Raw genomic sequence first — 19,301 nt, 5'->3', positions numbered from 1 at the left:
CATTCCGATCAGTATGAGGGTGCTTGATTCCCTGCGGTCTGGAGACCGCATGGTATTGGTACGCGTTTAACTTTTGAGGCATGGAGGAGCACGTGACCTGTTTTCGGTACATGGAGGAGCATGTGATCTGTAAACCGTACATGATTTGTTAATTGACCTTTTCGGAAACCTGGATAAATACCGTTTGCCGGTACGTTACGGATAATCCTCTAGGGAATAAGACACCTAATTAAGAACAAAAAACTATTACGTGATATTTTTAATTTTCTATAATTATGTTACCGTTTAAGGTGGTAAAACTTGAATGGTGTGTTTGAAAATTATCAATGTTTCTTTAATATGTATCTCAAAATGTTACAAACAATAAATTGTTTATACTGAAAATCTACAAAATTAAAATATTCGTAGTGGCATCTGCCATAATAAATACTTGTGTGTTTACTTTATTATTTTTTTTTTTGCTCGGAATTATTCATAAAATGGTAGGCCTATTTAATTATTTTCTTAAAAAAGAAATAATTGTTTTATGTTCGACCTTCTCCGGTCATCAACGGTCACCAGTTTCCAAAGACCTTCTTCTATATTAATCGATTACTGTCAACTATATTCCTGATACAAACGTTTATTTATCCTCGCCCCCCCCCCCCCCTCAATTCAAAATAGTTAAATGAAATATATTTATATCATTAAAAACGTTGCCCGCAGGAAACCATTTTACTTGTTATTAATTAAAAATGAAATGTCGCGATAAATACAATGAATAGTGAACTGGAGAATTTCGCAATGCAAACATTTTCAAATGAAATAACCTTTTCCGTCAATAAATCGCGCTCTTCGGGGTATTTTTATTTATCATTTTGTAGTACACAGTGGGTTATTATGGTACATGTATCCGAAAGCTGAATAGAATGATGAGTTGGTGACCTATATATTCCGAAAATCTATTTATAGAGGGATGTATTCCTATCGTTAATTCCCGGTCTCTCCTGGTCTATTTTGACCGGAATTTACAAGTGACCGGCGAATAGTACAACACGTTTATTGTCCGGTCTGAGTAGATGTTTGATATCGTTACAGAACAGAACAAATATTTACAGTTATATAAGTTTTTTTCAAAATGAATGTTTGTCACTTAGTTTGGTTACAATAATTAATAAACACAGATCAACTCTCAAATTTATTGATTATTATTATACATAAACATACAATTCGAAAAAAACCCAACAACAACAATAACATGTTTTATTTTATCTATATGAGATAAAAACAATAAATATGTACAATAATTGAGAAAAAAGGTACATTTTTATGGTATTGATATGACACTATCAACTTTGAAACATTTTATTTAATTTGTTATTCGTGTTTAGTAAAGATGCCGAGGAAATATTCAAAGTTACAAATTAGATTTTATGAATTATTCAATTGATTGATAATTTAAAAAATGATAAAGAAAAATACAAATGTACATGTTTATGTTTTAAGAATAAACAATATTATATATTAAAAGTTTAACCATAATTTACTGACTTTTTCCAGTTAAGTTTTTACTTATAATCGTCGGTTAAAATAGTAGTAAACGTAAAAACTCAGTATTGAAATAGCACATAAAACACAAAAAAGAAAAGAAAACAATATTCATAAAATCTGTATTTTTTTTTATTAAAATAGATATTACAATTATTGTATAATAAACAATTATGCTCAACATGATCAACATGGTAATGTAACCAGTGTCATATTGTTAGTAAGTGTGAACAGATACCTTTAGAGGGGGTCTTCGCTAATAGCGATAACATAATAAGGGACAATTACACAAGTGTGGTGTTGATCATGCATTACACATATGGATTATAAATGATTGTATACATGTATATCCGTTGCTAAAAAATCATTTATGTTCATTTTTTATGATAGCCACACTTTATCCTTGCATATCGTGGCTATTTCCTTAACAAAGACACTAAAAAAAGAATTTAAAAAAATGTTGACTCGACTGGGATTTGAACTCCAGACCTCTCACACATTAAACGAGCGCGTTACCCCTGCACCACGGAGAAGTTATAAAAACAGAGGCTGAATAAAATCAAGTCATTCTAAATTTAGAATTTCCATTGCATTTCGGGTTAGGGTAATTTCGAGGTATTTTGTTCAGGGTAAACCTGTTGTTTAAAATTGAAGTAAATAATTTAGCAAAAATCTTCTCGCCCAAACAGTCCAACATGTAGAAACTATATATTCAACTACTCGGCAGTCAGATTTATTTGTGTAGTATTCGGTAATCGACATCGCTAAAAATAGCATTTTCATTGATTAAAATCATATTCATCCGCGTAATTTGTGAGTGTGCATTTATTGACAATTCTATAAGCCAACGCTACTTTTAAAGTTTGAATGTGTAGTAATTTGTTGGACACTTGTAACAAAAAAATGTTCTTTCTTTTAAATTGCTGGTTTTTAAGCAGTTTTGAGTGAGAACTACTTTGCGTTGTTAGGACTGTTAGGAAATTTTGTGTTAGACCGTGGATGTTAGCTATGTATTTACTGATCTTGCGATCAGAAAATACAAAAAACCTGCATAAAATTTTATCAGAGTCAGTGATAATATTAAATAATTTCAATGATGGTGAGGATGATGTTGGTGATAATAATTTATGTGATTATGAAGATATTGGTGATGAAAATGATGTTGGTGATTATGAGGTTGGTGATTTTGATGATGATGATGTTGGTGATTATGATGTTGTTGATGATGACGATGATCTTGGTGATGATGATTTCGGTGATGATAATGTTGGTGATGGTGATGATATTAGTGATGATGATGATGTTGGTGATTATGGTGATGATGTTGGCGATGTTGATGTTGGTGATGATGATGGTGATGGTTTTTGTTGATGATGATGTTGGTGATGATAATGTTGGTGATGATGATATTGGTGATGATGATGGTGTTGGTGATTGTGATTATGATAATGATGATGTTGAAGGTGATTATGATGAGGTTGGTGATGACGATGATGGTAAGATCAATCATAATTGTTGAAATTAACCCCCATCCCCCCCCCCACAAAAAAAAACAGCATATAAAAAACAACAAACACTAATTAACCATTTTAAGTTTGATGATTTGAGTGCGTAATTGTTTTAGTATATTTTTTTATAAATATTCCAATGCTTAAACATCATTTGCTATATGTAAGAAATATACATATCTCAATTCGGCTACCATACTCGTATGCATGTCCCTAATGTAATCATAAAGAGAAATGTAATACTTAATGTGAAAATGTCGACATCCTTACAATGATTTTATAAAGAAGGAAAGACATGTAAAAAACACATCAAGATTGAAATTCATACACACTATGCAAAAAAGAAAAGCATTATTGAATTAATTCCAGTCCTGTGGAGAATTACCAGAAATAGATTCTGTAATCCTGTCTTTGCTGCTTTGCAATCGGAAAAAGCGTTAAGTCGCTTGAATAATCGAAAGTATTATTACCTATTGACAAAAATAGCAGAAACCATTGATTAGTCTTGCTTTGTATCTTCATTAATTCCTGTGAATAAGTCTGAAATAGGAACAGGTTTGTGAATGTCTTATTTATGAGATAGAAATGTTTATGTGAAAGTAACATGTATGCTGAAATATGCACTGTGGTTATTTAATATTACTTTAAAACAACATGGAAATAAATAATTGTTTCTTTTTCAGAACTACGCTTTTAGAATGGATGCAAAAACAATTATAGGTTGATTTTTTCCGTATGAATATATATGTAGAAGATTATAATTATGTTTTTTATTTTTGATGTAGACTTTCATTTCTAAATTAAAAGAATTTCCCAGTCTGTTTTAAATCATAATGGCTGGCAATATTCTTCGTAACTATTTAAATGAATTGTATTTTTAAAAAATCGTCTACATTGATACAAAGATGCATCATTCCCTTAGTTTAAATGGAAAAGTTTAGTCTTTGTTCAGTTCAATTGAGAGATTGATTATATGTAATGATTTCGGTAATTAAACATAATTTGATATTTAAATGTTACTTAGGTCGGTGTTAAAGGGCATGGGCAGTAGCTTGTATAAATGAACAGGCTTACTAAAAATAACAAAGCCTGTAACTTTACTTCAATTCACCGTTATAGTCATTTATAACATACCTTCCAATAAAATGTTATAAACTCGTTGGAACAATGCGCTATATATCAACAACCGTGCTAGATTTAAAGAAACAACACGTAAAAATACATTGTTTTGTAATATAATTATATCGTGATATTCCAAATTACAGAAATGTTGTTTCAATATGCTTGTTTATATATAATAAGATATACCTATTTTTTGTCCAGTCCCGTGCACTATACGTGACTTATTTATGTAAAACATCTTTATATTATTTGAGTAATAAACTGCATGCTTATTTTTGCAATTTTATAACCGTTAATCATCTTGGTACAGCCCCAGATTTAGCCATGGGTTTCAGGGCTGCAGCCCCTTGTGCCATCCACCCTCAGTTCAGCTAAAAAGAGAATACGTTTCAACTGGTTTGCGCATCTATATATCGCCTGTAAACATGAACAGGAAACTTAAGTACTGATCATCATGGTAGTTATAGAAACAATGATATTCTATACATTCATTACAATATAATTTTATTGCACTTATTTGACAAATCGAAGCTCCAATCACATCTTTAAATAACTTAAATTTTGGCAGGTAATCATAATATTACAGAGCTTTCATATGACTATTTTTGCCGCATTTTGTTGAGAGTATAAAAATAGTCTGTAAGTCAATTTAGCTTAGAAATGGCAACGTAAAGAAAAACATAATCCCTAAAGAAAGCCCAACACGGCAAAATTGACAATGTTGCAGGCTCGGTTTGATTGAGACAGTTCATGGACGGTACTGGAAAGTGCAAGTAACCGTTCACGCCCCACTAGTACCAGCTTAAGTTAGACACGAAAATGGTAAAATTTAAAAACATTGCACATTGACTTCTGATTCTTGGTAATATTTGTTTGAATGTTTAGATAAGAGTTATTTATTTCAGTAACTTAAATCTAAAATAATAATAGGATAAAATAAGTGAAGCAAAATGTGCAATCAAATCATTAATTCAGACAGGCAAAGAATTGACATTTATTTTTATTTAATCATCTTAGCTTAATAAAAGTTCAAAGCATCAACAAAAGAAATGACAAACTTTTGTGAATTAATTCTAGCACCGCGGAGAATTACCAAAAATAGATTTTGTAATCCTGTCTATGCAGCTTCGTAACAAGAATCTTGTTAAGTCGCTTTGTAGTCGAAAGTTTTTATCACCTATTGACAAACGTAGCAAAATTGAGCCGTGTCACGACAAAACCAACGTAATGCGTTTTGCGACCAGCATTGATCCTGATCAGACTGCGCGGATGCGCAGGCTAGTCTGGATCCATGCTGGTCGCAAACGCACTATGTTGGTTTTGTCGTGACGCGGTTCAATTGTCTTGCATTGTATCCTTAACGATTCCTGAGAATAAGCTTAAAATATCAGGTTTGTGAATGGCGTGTTTATAAGATATAAATGTTAATGTGAAAGTAGCTTAAGCTAAAAAAAATGCGGTCAATATTTATGAGATATTTTAAACAAGGAAGTTAAAAAGTACATCAAGTACACACATAAGGATTTTATTCACTTAATTTTGACAGATAGTCTTAATTCATTTGAGAGATATGTTGTATATGAACAGAACAGATATTTTACTTGAGACCTGTAAAAATACCACGCCAAGCAAATTACATACACATAAAACATTTATTACATTTTAAGTGTTCATGAGTGAGATTACTGGTTTTTAAGTTCAAGAGATGAAATAAAATTACACATTACACAAAAACAAAAACATTTTCTTTTTATGTTATGCTAAATAACATTATTCAATATTTCTTAAATATCAACTTGAATATAAAAAATTGTTTTTCAATTTTCGAATTTATAATAGATACACGAAGAATAAAAGAAATAAGTGAATGATCGTTTGCTGTAATATAAAGAAAAACAATTCTAGATGATGCCTAAAATAAGTTCAAAGTCAACGTTAGATGACGATGATATTATTTATTTTAAACAAAAACCATGAATGATCGTTTACTGTAATATAATACTGTAATATAAAGTTGAGAACCGCTAAAGTCTGTGCTAGGGGGCGTGAGCGATGTTGCACATTTTCATTATCCCACATGTACAGACTCAATCAAACCGAGTCTGCAATTTTCAAGTATTTTTTGTGATTAATGCTTCTGAAGTATCACACTTTACTAATGGGCCTATTACCATCCTTAGCTTCTGTTGCTTTTTGACAATTACTTCAGTTAAAGTGATTTAGTACATTGCCTGGAAGTCAAAATACTACTTTGTTTACATTTTGCTACTTTTATGACATATAATTTCACATGCAGTGCTACACTTTACTGAGGTAGCAAGCATCTAACTTACTCTAAAACCCGTATTCAAACGTTATATAAATAGATAAAAACAGAATCTGTAAAGAAAGCCCAACACGGCAAAATTGAAAATTTTGCAGACTCGGTTTGACTGAGCCTGTTCATGGACGGTACTGGAAAGTGCAAGTTAACGTCCACGTCCCTAGCACCGGCTTAAGCAGATTTCAACATTTAAACACGAAAATGGTGAAATTTTGAATTTAGAACATCCGCAGTTGTGTTCAATCCTATTTGCACTTTCTAAGGAAGGACAAAAAACTATTTTGTTTCTGAGTCTTAATGGGCATTTAAGCCAATGCTAAAAAGCACGAACGAAAGCTTGCATTCAACCGTCCATAAACAGGCTGAACTAATAGTTAGGGTGACCTTTTATGTTTTTATTCTATTTAACATCATTGCCCTATTTATAAACAAAACCAATTAATAAATATACATAAAGAAGAAAAAAAATGCAAGAAATTATTTAAGAATAAATATAAATCGTGACATTCTTAATTACAATCGTGTTGTTTCAAGTTTTCCATCTTTTTTAAAACAATATTTCCATAAAGAATAAAATATATATCCAATATTATATCAGATCTGTATACTTAACGTGACTTTAGTTCACCTTGTGGTTCTGCTGATTATTTATATTTCGCAATATACTGCAAGTTAATTTCCTTATTGTATATAATGTTCAGTCGTCTGCAATTACAAGATGTTTAATAAAGGGAGTCATAGAAACAATAATTCTAAACCGATAAAAGCAAAACACACTATATAATTTTACTTAATTAAGTATCCATGTTAATATGTTGAAACATAATCTGAAAATTCTGCAGGTCATTTCGACGTTGCATGGATTCTATTAAGAAATATGAATTACTGTTTTTCTAGGACTTTCGCTCAGAGTATACAAAAATAGCTTGCAGATTTTTTATACTTCACTATAGCATGTATTGTTATATTTTCATCATTGATTACAACACTTGAGTAAGGCTGAGGCCGTTGCTAGGGGTCTAGAGGGATGTTGCTCTTTTTCACAAATGCCGCGTTTTTCGCTGTAACAAGAAAAATATTACATACATTCGTATGTAATATAGGTACGATTGCATACTAACTTCTGTGAAGACTTTTTATGCTTGCTGCATGAAAGGTGCTACAAACATGTCATCAGATATAATGTTTTATATCTTTAAACATTTTCATGGAATGTAAATACACATCTTCCACTGAACAGACCATTTAAAAATCTTGCAAACCCACAGAAATAGAAATATAAACAATAAAAACCCGTTTTTGCTCGAGTATTTCTTTGTTTTCTGAACTTGTAAATCTGATCACCAGTTTATAAAAAACATAGCTATTACGGACACGATCTTTTTTCTTTCTTTTTTTTTTTATCTTACAAAGCAAAACCATTCTAATATATAAAAGGTAGAATTTCATTGAAAATCAGTCACAGATTTGAGAAATTATTATATATTTACAAAAAAAACACATCATTTTTTGTTATCGATGATCCAATAAAACCCAACAGATACGGTTTGTAAATATTTATTACAAATAGATATAAAAAGGTATTTCCTATCCTATGTTAGCTACATGTATATTAATAATTCCCGCGTTAAGTCGCGGTGGTGCTTGGGATAATCACGTGATACTGTAACGGCTACGAAAATGCCTGGTCCTCCTCGGACAGTTTCTTCAGCCGAAAATATAATATGAAATTAATACTTGCAATTCAAAGTTTGTTTGCTACATTTACTAATTGTAAACTTTTTCTCTGCCCGATTATGTTGATGTTTTGTCATTGGCTGAAACTATCACGTGATCAATACACATTAAGGTGTGAACTAGTTTCATGGTCATTAAAAATTATGCCTTTAATCGGACATATAAACAATTTTATTTACAAAATAATTTGATAAAACAATCCCAGAATCATTTAAAAATAATTGAAATCATCGAAAAATAATAAATGCATATAAATTTTGTAAATTTCTGTAATATGACATCTCACCTCCTAAACAAATAGGCTCAAACAAAACAAGCGTCTGCTTCTTTACCTAATTATGTAGTTGCATGACCATGATTTTCAAACCAAATTTAAGAGCTAAAGCTATTGTAAAAATAATACTATGACCACAGCAGATTTCGTACAGAAAAGATGCCCCGTAATTCACTTCAGTGTTTTTATATTGAGTCCTTCTGGATCATTCAGCACTTTTAATGTTAAGAGTTGAGTTTACCGCTTAAGCCGATGCTATAGGTATTGAGGGATGTGGCACTTTTCATTACCCTTCATCAAACCGAGTCTGCAATTTTCATGTTATTTTGTTGTGATTAATGCTTCCTATGGATCACACTTTATGACTTTATTATTAAAGCAGAACGCAATTATTTTGATATTACATTCCATGTTAAAAATGATAAATAATTCCATGTTATATGTTGTAATTTATAACAATACCTGCACATGCATATAAAAAAACCTGCATACAATTTCGTCATTATATTAAATGATTTCAATGATGGTGATGATTATGATGTTGGTGATTTTGATTGATGATGTTGGTGATTATGATATTGTTGATTTGATGACGATGATCTTGGTGATGATGATGTCGATGATGATTTATGTTGGTGATGGTGATGATATTAGTGATGATGATATATTTGTGATGATAATGTTGGTAATGATGATGATTTTTTGTTGATGATGATGTTGTTGATGATAATGTTGGTGATGGGGATAATGGTGATGATGATGATGTTGGGTGATTATGATGTTGGTAATTATGATGATTGATTGATAATGATGTAGGTGACTATGATGAGGTTTGGTGGTGACGATGATGGTAAGCTCAGTCATAATGTCTGAAATTAAAAAAAAATAAAACCAAAAACAACCGAAGAACCAAAAACATTAAATTAATCATTTTAAGTTTTTAATGATTTGACAGTTGCGTAAATTGTTTTTAGTATTATTTTTTATAAATATATCCAATGCCTTAAACATTCATTTGCTATATGTAAGATACGTATTTTACATATTCTCAATCGGCTACCAACTCGTTATGTCCCTAATGTAATCATAAAAGAAATTTAATGCCTTAATGTTGAAAGTCGACATCCTTACAATGATTTTATAAAGAAAGGAAGAAGAATGTAAAACATTTGTCAAGATTGAAATTCATACACACTATGCAAAAAAAAAAAGCATTATTGAATTAAGTCCAGTCTGTGGAGACATTACCAAATAGATTCTGTTAATCCTTTTTGCGCTTTGCAATCGGAAAAGGGGTTAAGTTCGCTTTGCGAATAATCAAAAGTTTTTACCCTTTTTGAAAAAAATAGCAAAAAACCATTAAATTAGCTTTTTTTGTTTTCTTTAATTCCGGGTAATAAGTCTGAAATGGGAACGGTTTTGAATGTTTTATTTATGAATAAAAATGTTTATTAAAAAGTAAATGTATGCTGAAATGGCACTGTTTATTTTTATTAATTTAAAAACAATGGAAAAAAATAATTTTTTTTTTTCAAAACAAAGTTTTTGGGAAGGGATCAAAAAAAAATTTTGGTTGTTTTTTTTTCCTTTTTTAATAAAAAAATAGGGTTAGAAGATTTAAAATTTTTTTTTTTTTGATGGATTTTTATTTTCATTTAAAAAAATTTTCCCCAGTTTTTTTAAAATCATAATAGCTGGAAAATATTCTTTTTAATTTTAAAATAAATTGTTTTTTTAAAAAAAATGTCTACTTGTTTAAAAAGGGGTTTAGAATTTTTTTTTAAATTTAAAATGAGAGATTGATTATATGAAATGATTTGGAATTAAAAAAATTTTGATTTTTAAAATGTTACTTTTGGTGTTAAAGGGCTGGGCAAGCTTTTTTAAATAAAAGGCTTACTAAAAAAAAAAACCGGGAATTTATAAATTCCCCGGTTAAGTTCTTAAAAACATAATTCAAAAAAAGTTTAAAACTCTTGGAAAAGCGTTTTTAAAAGGAGTTTTAAAAAAAACCTTAAAAAATTGGTAATAAAAATTTTTAAAAAATTGTGTTTTTTAATATTTTTTTAAAAACTATTTTTTTGTAGTGTGAATTTTCTTTATTTTTTTGGTTTTTTTTTGGGGTTTAAAAGGATCCCTTTTTTGGGAAATTTTTATAATTTTAATTTTTTTGGGTAACCCCCAGTTTTACCAGGGGTTAAGGGGGGTTTTTACCAATTTTCAAAAAAAATTTTTTCCTTTTTGGGCCCCTTTATACGCCTGTAAACATGAACGGGAAAACTTAAAAAACGGGTCATAAAGGGGTAATTATAAAAAAACAAGATTTCTAAAAACATTATTACAAATATTTTTATTGCACTTATTTAAACAAATCGAAGCTCCAATCCCCTTTTTTAAAAAAATTAAATTTTGGCAGGTAATTCATAATATTACAAAAAGTTTTCAAAATAAACTTTTTTTTGCCGAATTTTTGTTGAGAGTAAAAAAATTATTTTTAATTTAAATTTTTAGCTTAAAAAATTTGGCAACGTAAAGAAAAACATAACCCCCTAAAAAAAGCCAAAAAAGGAAAAAATTGGGAAAAATGTTTGCCACCTGGTTTTGATTGAGACAGTTCTTTGGACGGTACGGGAAATTTGCAAAACCCGGTTTCACCCCCCAATAGTACCAGTTTTAATTTGGACACGAAAATGGTTAAAATTTTAAAACATTAAACATTAAACTTCGGGATTCTTGGAATATTTTTTTAAAATTTTTTAGAAAGTTAATTTTTAAATTTCAGTAATTTAAATCAAAAATAATAATAAAAAATTAGGGATAAAAAAAGTAAAGAAAAATTTTTGCAATAAAATCATTAATTAGCAGGAAAAAGAATAAACTTTTACTTTTTTTTAAAAATCTTTCTTGGCTTAATAAAAGTTCAAAGCATCAACAAAAAAAATTTTGGACAAATTTTTTGTGAATTAATTCAAAGCCCCGCGGAGAATTACCAAAAAATAGTTTTTTTAACCCCCCTTTTCTTTTGCAATTTCGTAACAAGAATCTTGTTAAGTCGCTTTGAAAGTCAAAAGTTTTTATCACCTTTTTGAAAACGTAGAAAAATTGACCGTTGTACGAAAAAAACCCAACGTAATGCGTTTTGCGACCAGCTTTTGATCCTGATCAAAATTGGGGGGATGCCAGGCTAGTCGGTTTCCAGGGGCGGGTTTCGAAAACGCCCCATTTTTGGTTTTTTTCGTGACCCCCGGTTTCTTTTTTGTCTTGCTTTGTACCCTTAACGAACCCGAATAAGTTTTAAAAATATGGTTTTTGTGAATGGCGTGTTTTAAAGTTTATAAATGTTAATGTGAAAGTATTTAACCCAAAAAAAAAATGGGGTTTCAAAAATTTATGAGATTTTTTTAAACAAGGAATTAAAAAGTACATACAAGTAAAACCACATAAGGATTTTATTCATTTAAATTTTTTGACAAAAATGGGTTTTTAAATTCATTTTGAAAAAGATATGTTTGTATATGAAAACCAGAAACAGATATTTTAACTTGAGACCTGTAAAAATACCACGGCCCAAGCAAATTTACCCATTACACATAAAACATTTATTACATTTTAAGTGTTCAATGAGTGAGATTTACTGGGTTTTTAAGTTCAAGAGAATGAAATAAAAAACACATTACCACAAAAAAACAAAACAGTTTCTTTTTATTTATTATAAATAACAATTATTCCCAATATTCTTTAAATAATCACTTTGTAATATAAAAAAATTGTTTTTTCAATTATTTCGAATTTATTAATAGATACTCGAAAGAATAAAAGAAATAAGTTCAAAAAAGTCAAACGTTAGATGTATTTATTTATTTTAAACAAAAAACCATGAATGATCGTTTAACTGTAAACATAATACTGTAATATAAAGTGAGAACGCTCTAAAGTCTGTGCTAGGGGGCGTGAGCGATGTTGCACATTTTCATTACCCACATGTACAGGACTCAATTTCAAACCGAGTCTGCAATTTTCAAGTATTTTTTTGTGATTAATGCTTCTGAAGTATCACACTTTACTAATGGGCCTATTATCATCCTTAGCTTCTGTTGCTTTTTGACAATTACTGCAGGTAAAGTGATTTAGTACATTGCCTGGAAGTCAAAATACTACTTTATTTACATTTGGCTACTTTTATGACAAATAATTTCACATTCAGTGCTACACTTAACTCAGGTAGCACGCATCTAACTTACTCTAAAACCATTATTCAAACGTTATATAAAATAGAGAAATACAGAATCCCTAAAGAAAGCCCAACATGGCAAAATTGAAAATTTTGCAGACTCGGTTTGACTGAGCCTGTTCATGGACGGTACTGGAAAGTGCAAGTTAACGTCCACGCCCCTAGCACCGGCTTAAGCAGATTTCAACATTTAAAACACGAAAAGGGTTGAAATTTTGGAATTTAAGGAACATCCGCAGTTGTGTTCAATCTTGTTTGAACTTTCTAAGGAAGGACAAAACACTATTTTTTTTCTGGATCCTTTAATGGCATTTAAGCCAATGCTAAAAAGCACGAACGGGAAAGCTTTGCATTCAACCGTCCATAAACAGGCTGAAACTAATAGTTAGGGTGACCTTTTATGTTTTTATTCTTATTTAAACATCATTGCCCTATTTATATAACAAAACCAATTTAATAAATATACATTAAAGAAGAAAAAAAAATGCAAAAATTTATTAGGCAATAAATATAAATCGTGACATTCTTAATTACAATCGTGTTGTTTTCAAGTTTTCCATCTTTTTTAAAACACAATATTCCATAAAGAATAAAATATATATCTAATATTTTATGAGATCTGTATACTTAACGTGACTTATTTACCTTGTGGTTCCGCTGATTATTTATATTTCGCAATATACTGCATGTTAATTTCCTTATTGTAGTAATAATGTTCAGTCGGTCTGCAATTACAAGATGTTTAATAATTTGGTTAGTCATAATTAAACAATAATTCTAAACCGATAAAAGCAAAACACACTATATAATTTTACTTAATTAAGTATCCCTTTTAATATGTTAAAACATAATCTGAAAATTCTGCAGGTTATTTCGACGTTGCATGGATTCTATTAAGAAATATGAATTACTGTTTTTCTAGGACTTTCGCTTAGAGTAATATAAAATAGCTTGCAGTTTTTTTATACTTCACTATAGCATGTATTGTTATATTTTCATCATTGATTACAACACTTTAAGTGTTGAAATTTGAGTAAGGCTGAAGCCGGTGCTAGGGGTCTAGAGGGATGTTGCTCTTTTTCCATATGCCGCGTTTTAGCTGTAACAAGAAAAATATTACATACATTCGTATGTAATATAGGTACGATTGCATTCTAACTTCTGTGAAGACTTTTTATGCTTGCTGCATGAAAGGTGTTGTGTAAAATGAACAAACATGTCATCAGATATAATGTTTTATATCTTTAAACATTTTCATGGAATGTAATAATTCAAGAATTTATTTTTAATATAAATCCGTGAATAAATGTATCATAATATTAAAGTTGTATGCCTTCAGATGAGAAAAATGATTTCAAGAAAAGAACAATGCCTGACCAATTTACTTCTTTAAAACATAAACATAAAATTACACATCTTCCACTGAACAGACCATATAAAAATCTTGCAAACCCACAGAAATAGAAATTTAAACAATAAAAACCCGTTTTTGCTCGAGTATTTCTTTGTTTTCTGAACTTGTAAATGTGATCACCAGTTTACAAAAAAACATAGCTAACACGGACACGATCTTTTTTCTTTCTTTTTTTATCTTACAGAGCAAAACCATTATAATATATTAAAGGTAGAATTTCATTGAAAATCAGTCACAGATTTTAGAAATTATTATATATTTACAAAAAAACACATCATTTTTTATTTCCTATCCTATGTTAGCTACATGTATATTAATAATTCCCGCGAGTCGGGATAATCACGTGATACTGTAACGGCTACGAAAATGCCTGGTCCTCCTCGGACAGTTTTTTCAGCCGAAAATATAATATGAAATTAATACTTGCAATTCAAAGTTTGTTTGCTACATTTACTAATTGTAAACCTTTTCTCTGCCCGATTATGTTGATGTTTTGTCATTGGCTGAAACTATCACGTGATCAATACACATTAAGGTGTGAACTAGTTTCATGGTCATTAAAATTATGCCTTTAATCGGACATATAACAATTTTATTTACAAATAATTTGATAAAACAATCCCAGAATCATTTAAAATAATTGAAATCATCGAAAAATAATAAATGCATATAAATTGTAAATTTCTGTAATATGACATCTCACCCCCTTAACAAATAGACTCAAACAAAACAAGCGTCTGCTTCTTTACCTAATTATGTAGTTGCATGACATTGATTTTCAAACCAAATTTAAGAGCTAAAGCTATTGTAAAAATAATACTATGACCACAGCAGATTTCGTACAGAAAAGATGCCCCGTAATTCACTTCAGTGTTGTTATATTGAGTCCTTCTGGATCATTCAGCACTTTTAATGTTAAGAGTTGAGTACCGCTTAAGCCGATGCTATAGGTATTGAGGGATGTGGCACTTTTCATTACCCTTCATCAAACCGAGTCTGCAATTTTCATGTTATTTTGTTGTGATTAATGCTTCCTATGGATCACACTTTATGGCTTTATTATTAAAGCAGAACGCAATTAGTTTGATATTACATTCCATGTTAAAAATGATAAATAATTCCATGTATATGTTGTAATTTATAACAAATACCTGCACATGCATATAAAAAACCTGCATACAATTTCGTCATTATATTAAATGATTTCAATGATGGTGATTATGATGTTGGTGATTTTGATGATGATGATGTTGGTGATTATGATATTGTTGATGATGACGATGAACTTGGTGATGATGATGTCGATGATGATTATGTTGGTGATGGTGATGATATTAGTGATGATGATGATATTTGTGATGATAATGTTGGTAATGATGATGATTTTTTGTTGATGATGATGTTGTTGATGATAATGTTGGTGATGGGGATAATGGTGATGATGATGATGTTGGTGATTATGATGTTGGTAATTATGATGATGATGATAATGATGTAGGTGATTATGATGAGGTTGGTGGTGACGATGATGGTAAGCTCAGTCATAATGTTGAAATTAAAAAAAAATACAACCCCCGAAAACAACAAGAACAAACATTAATTAATCATTTTAAGTTTTAATGATTTGAGTGCGTAATTGTTTTAGTATATTTTTTATAAATATTCCAATGCTTAAACATCATTTGCTATATGTAAGATATATACATATCTCAATTCGGCTACCATACTCGTATGTCCCTAATGTAATCATAAAGAGAAATGTAATGCTTAATGTGAAAATGTCGACATCCTTACAATGATTTTATAAAGAAGGAAAGACATGTAAAAACATGTCAAGATTGAAATTCATACACACTATGCAAAAAAGAAAAGCATTATTGAATTAAGTCCAGTCCTGTGGAGAATTACCAGAAATAGATTCTGTAATCCTTCTTTGCTGCTTTGCAATCGGAAAAAGCGTTAAGTCGCTTGAATAATCGAAAGTATTATTACCTATTGAAAAAATAGCAGAAACCATTGGTTAGTCTTGCTTTGTATCTTCATTAATTCCTGTGAATAAGTCTGAAATAGGATCAGGTTTGTGAATGTCTTATTTATCAGATATAAATGTTTATGTGAAAGTAACATGTATGCTGAAATATGCACTGTGGTTATTTAATATTACTTTAAAACAACATGGAAATAAATAATTGTTTCTTTTTCAGAACTACGCTTTTAGAATTGATGCAAAAACAATTATAGGTTGATTTTTTCGGTATGAATATATATGTAGAAGATTATTACTATGTTTTTTTTTATTTTTGATGTAGACTTTCATATCTAAATTAAAAGAATTTCCCTGTCTGTTTTAAATCATAATAGCTGGCAATATTCTTCGTAACTATTTAAATGAATTGTATTTTTAAAAAATCGTCTACATTGATACAAAGATGCATCATTTCCTTAGTTTAAATGGACGAGTTTAGAATCTTTGTTCAGTTCAATTGAGAGATTGATTATATGTAATGATTTCGGTAATTAAACATAATTTGATATTTAAATGTTACTTAGGTCGGTGTTAAAGGGCATGGGTAGTAGCTTGTATTTATGAACAGACTTTCTAAAAATAACAAAGCCTGTAACTTTACTTCAATTCACCGTTATAGTCATTTATAACATACCTTCCAATAAAATGTTATAAACTCGTTGGAACAATGCGCTATATATCAACAACCGTGATAGATTTAAAGAAACAACACGTAAAAATACATTGTTACACAGACTACAGATACAGATAAAATACACAGACTCGATCAAACCGAGTCTGCAATTCTTATGTTATTTTGTTGTGATTAATGCTTCCGAGGGATCACTTTGTTTCCAGAATTTTGTAATATAATTATATCGTGATATTCCAAATTACAGAAATGTTGTTTCAATATGCTTGTTTATATATAATCAGACATACCTTATAATTTTTGTCCAAGACCCGTGCACTAAACGTGACTTATTTATGTAAAACATTTTTAAGTAATTTGAGTAATAATTTGCATGCTTAGTTTTGCAATTTTATAACCGTTAATCATCTTTGTACAGCCCCAGATTTAGCCATTAGTTTCAGGGCTGCAGCCACTGTGCCACCCACCCTCAGTTCAGCTAAACAGAGGATACGTTTCAAACTTGTTTGCGCATCTATCGCCTGTAAACATGAACAGGAATGGCTATCATGGTAATCCATATGACTATTTTTTGCCGCATTTTGTTGAGAGAATAAAAATAGTTTGTAGTCAATTTGTCTCACTTGGTAGAATATAAAGTTAAGCTCATAAGCTTAAAAATGGCAATGCAAAAAAGAGAAAAACATAATCCCTAAAAGAAAGCCCTACACGGCAAAATTGACAATGTTACAGGCTCGGTTTGATTGAGCCTGTTCATGGATGGTACTGGACAGTGCAAGTTACCGTCCACGCCCCATTAGTACCAGCTAAAGCAGAATTCAACATTTTAATACGAAAATGGTAAAATTTTGAATTTAAAAACATTGCACATTGAGTTGTGATTCTTGGTAATATTTGTTTGAATGTTTAAATAAAAGTTAAATAAAAGTTATTTATTTCTCTTACCTAAAATAATAATAGGACAAAATAAGTGAAGCAAATTGTGCAATCAAATCATTAATTCAGACAGGCAAAGAAATGACATTTATTTTTATTTAATCATCTTAGCTTAATAAAAGTTCAAAGCATCAACAAAAGAAACGAAAAAAACGTTTGTGAATTATTTCTAGCACCGCGGAGAATTACCAAAAATAGGTTTTGTAATCCTGTCTTTGCAGCTTCGTTACAAGAATCTTGTTAAGTCGCTTTGTAATCGAAAGTTTTTATCACCTATTGACAAACGTAGCAAAATTGTCTTGTATTGTATCCTCAACGATTCCTGAGAATAGATTTAAAATATCAGGTTTGTGGTTGGCGTGTTTATAAGATATAAATGTAAATGTGAAAGTAGCTTAAGCTAAAAAAAATTGCGGTCAATACTTATGAGATATTTTAAACGACAAGGAAGTAAACAAGAGGGCCATGATGGCCCTGAAGTCGCTCACATGTATATAGGCCCCCCGCAGCGGGGCAAGTTTAAACCCCAGGGCTTATATTTGAATAAACTTGGTAGACACCCATTAGAAGATGTTTCATACTAAACATCTAAGGTCTAGCTTGTTGGGTTTTTTTAAAAAAATTTTTTTTAAGTTTTTTCTTTACACATATACTATTATTTAAAAACAATGACACTCCTGGGGCAGGGCCAGTTTTGTCCCAAGGGCTTTTATTTGAACAATCTTTGTAGACACTTACTAGAAGATGCTTCATGCTTAATATCTAAACTCTAGCTATTCGGGTTATTTCCAAGAAGATTTTTAAGTTTTGCTATACACATATAAGGAAAATCAATGTCCCCCGGGGCGGGGCCAATTTTGACCCCAGGGCTCTTATTTGAACAAACTTGGTAGACATCCATTAGAACATGTTTCATGCTAAATATCTTAGCTCTAGCTCTTTGGGTTCTTTAAAAGAAGATTTTTAAGTTTTTACTATATTCATATAGGGAAAATCAATGACCCCCTGGGGCGGGGCCAATTTTGACCCAAGGGCTCTTATTTGAACAAACTTGGTAGACATCCATTAGAACATGTTTCATGCTAAATATCTTAGCTCTAGCTCTTTGGGTTCTTTAAAAGAAGATTTTTAAGTTTTTACTATATGCATATAGGAAAAATCAATGACCCCCTGGGGCGGGGCCAATTTTAACCCAAGGGCTTTTATTTGAACAAACTTGGTAGACACCAATTAGAAGATGTTTCATGCTAAATATCTTAGCTCTAGCTCTTTGGGTTCTTTAAAAGAAGATTTTTAAAGTTTTTACTATATACATATAGGGAAAATCAATGACCCCGTGGGGCGGGGCCAATTCTGACCCCAGGGCTTTTATTTGAACAAACTTGGTAGACACTCACTAGAAGATGTTTCATGCCAAATATCTAAGCTTTAGCTCTTTTGGTATTTCAGAAGATGATATTTAAAGTTTTTTCTTTTGGTTGCCATGGCAACCAGAGTTCTGCATGGAATTAAATTCTTTGAACAATTTTTAAATGTGACCACCAAAGGAACATTCTTGTGAAGTTTGGATGA

This window comes from Ruditapes philippinarum, unplaced genomic scaffold, assembly GCF_026571515.1.
Source record: "Ruditapes philippinarum isolate M1 unplaced genomic scaffold, ASM2657151v2 ctg1689_1_1_1_1, whole genome shotgun sequence".
Classification (NCBI taxonomy): domain Eukaryota; kingdom Metazoa; phylum Mollusca; class Bivalvia; order Venerida; family Veneridae; genus Ruditapes; species Ruditapes philippinarum.
The sequence above is the reverse complement of the archived record's forward strand: the minus strand, read 5'-3'. Positions refer to the sequence as shown.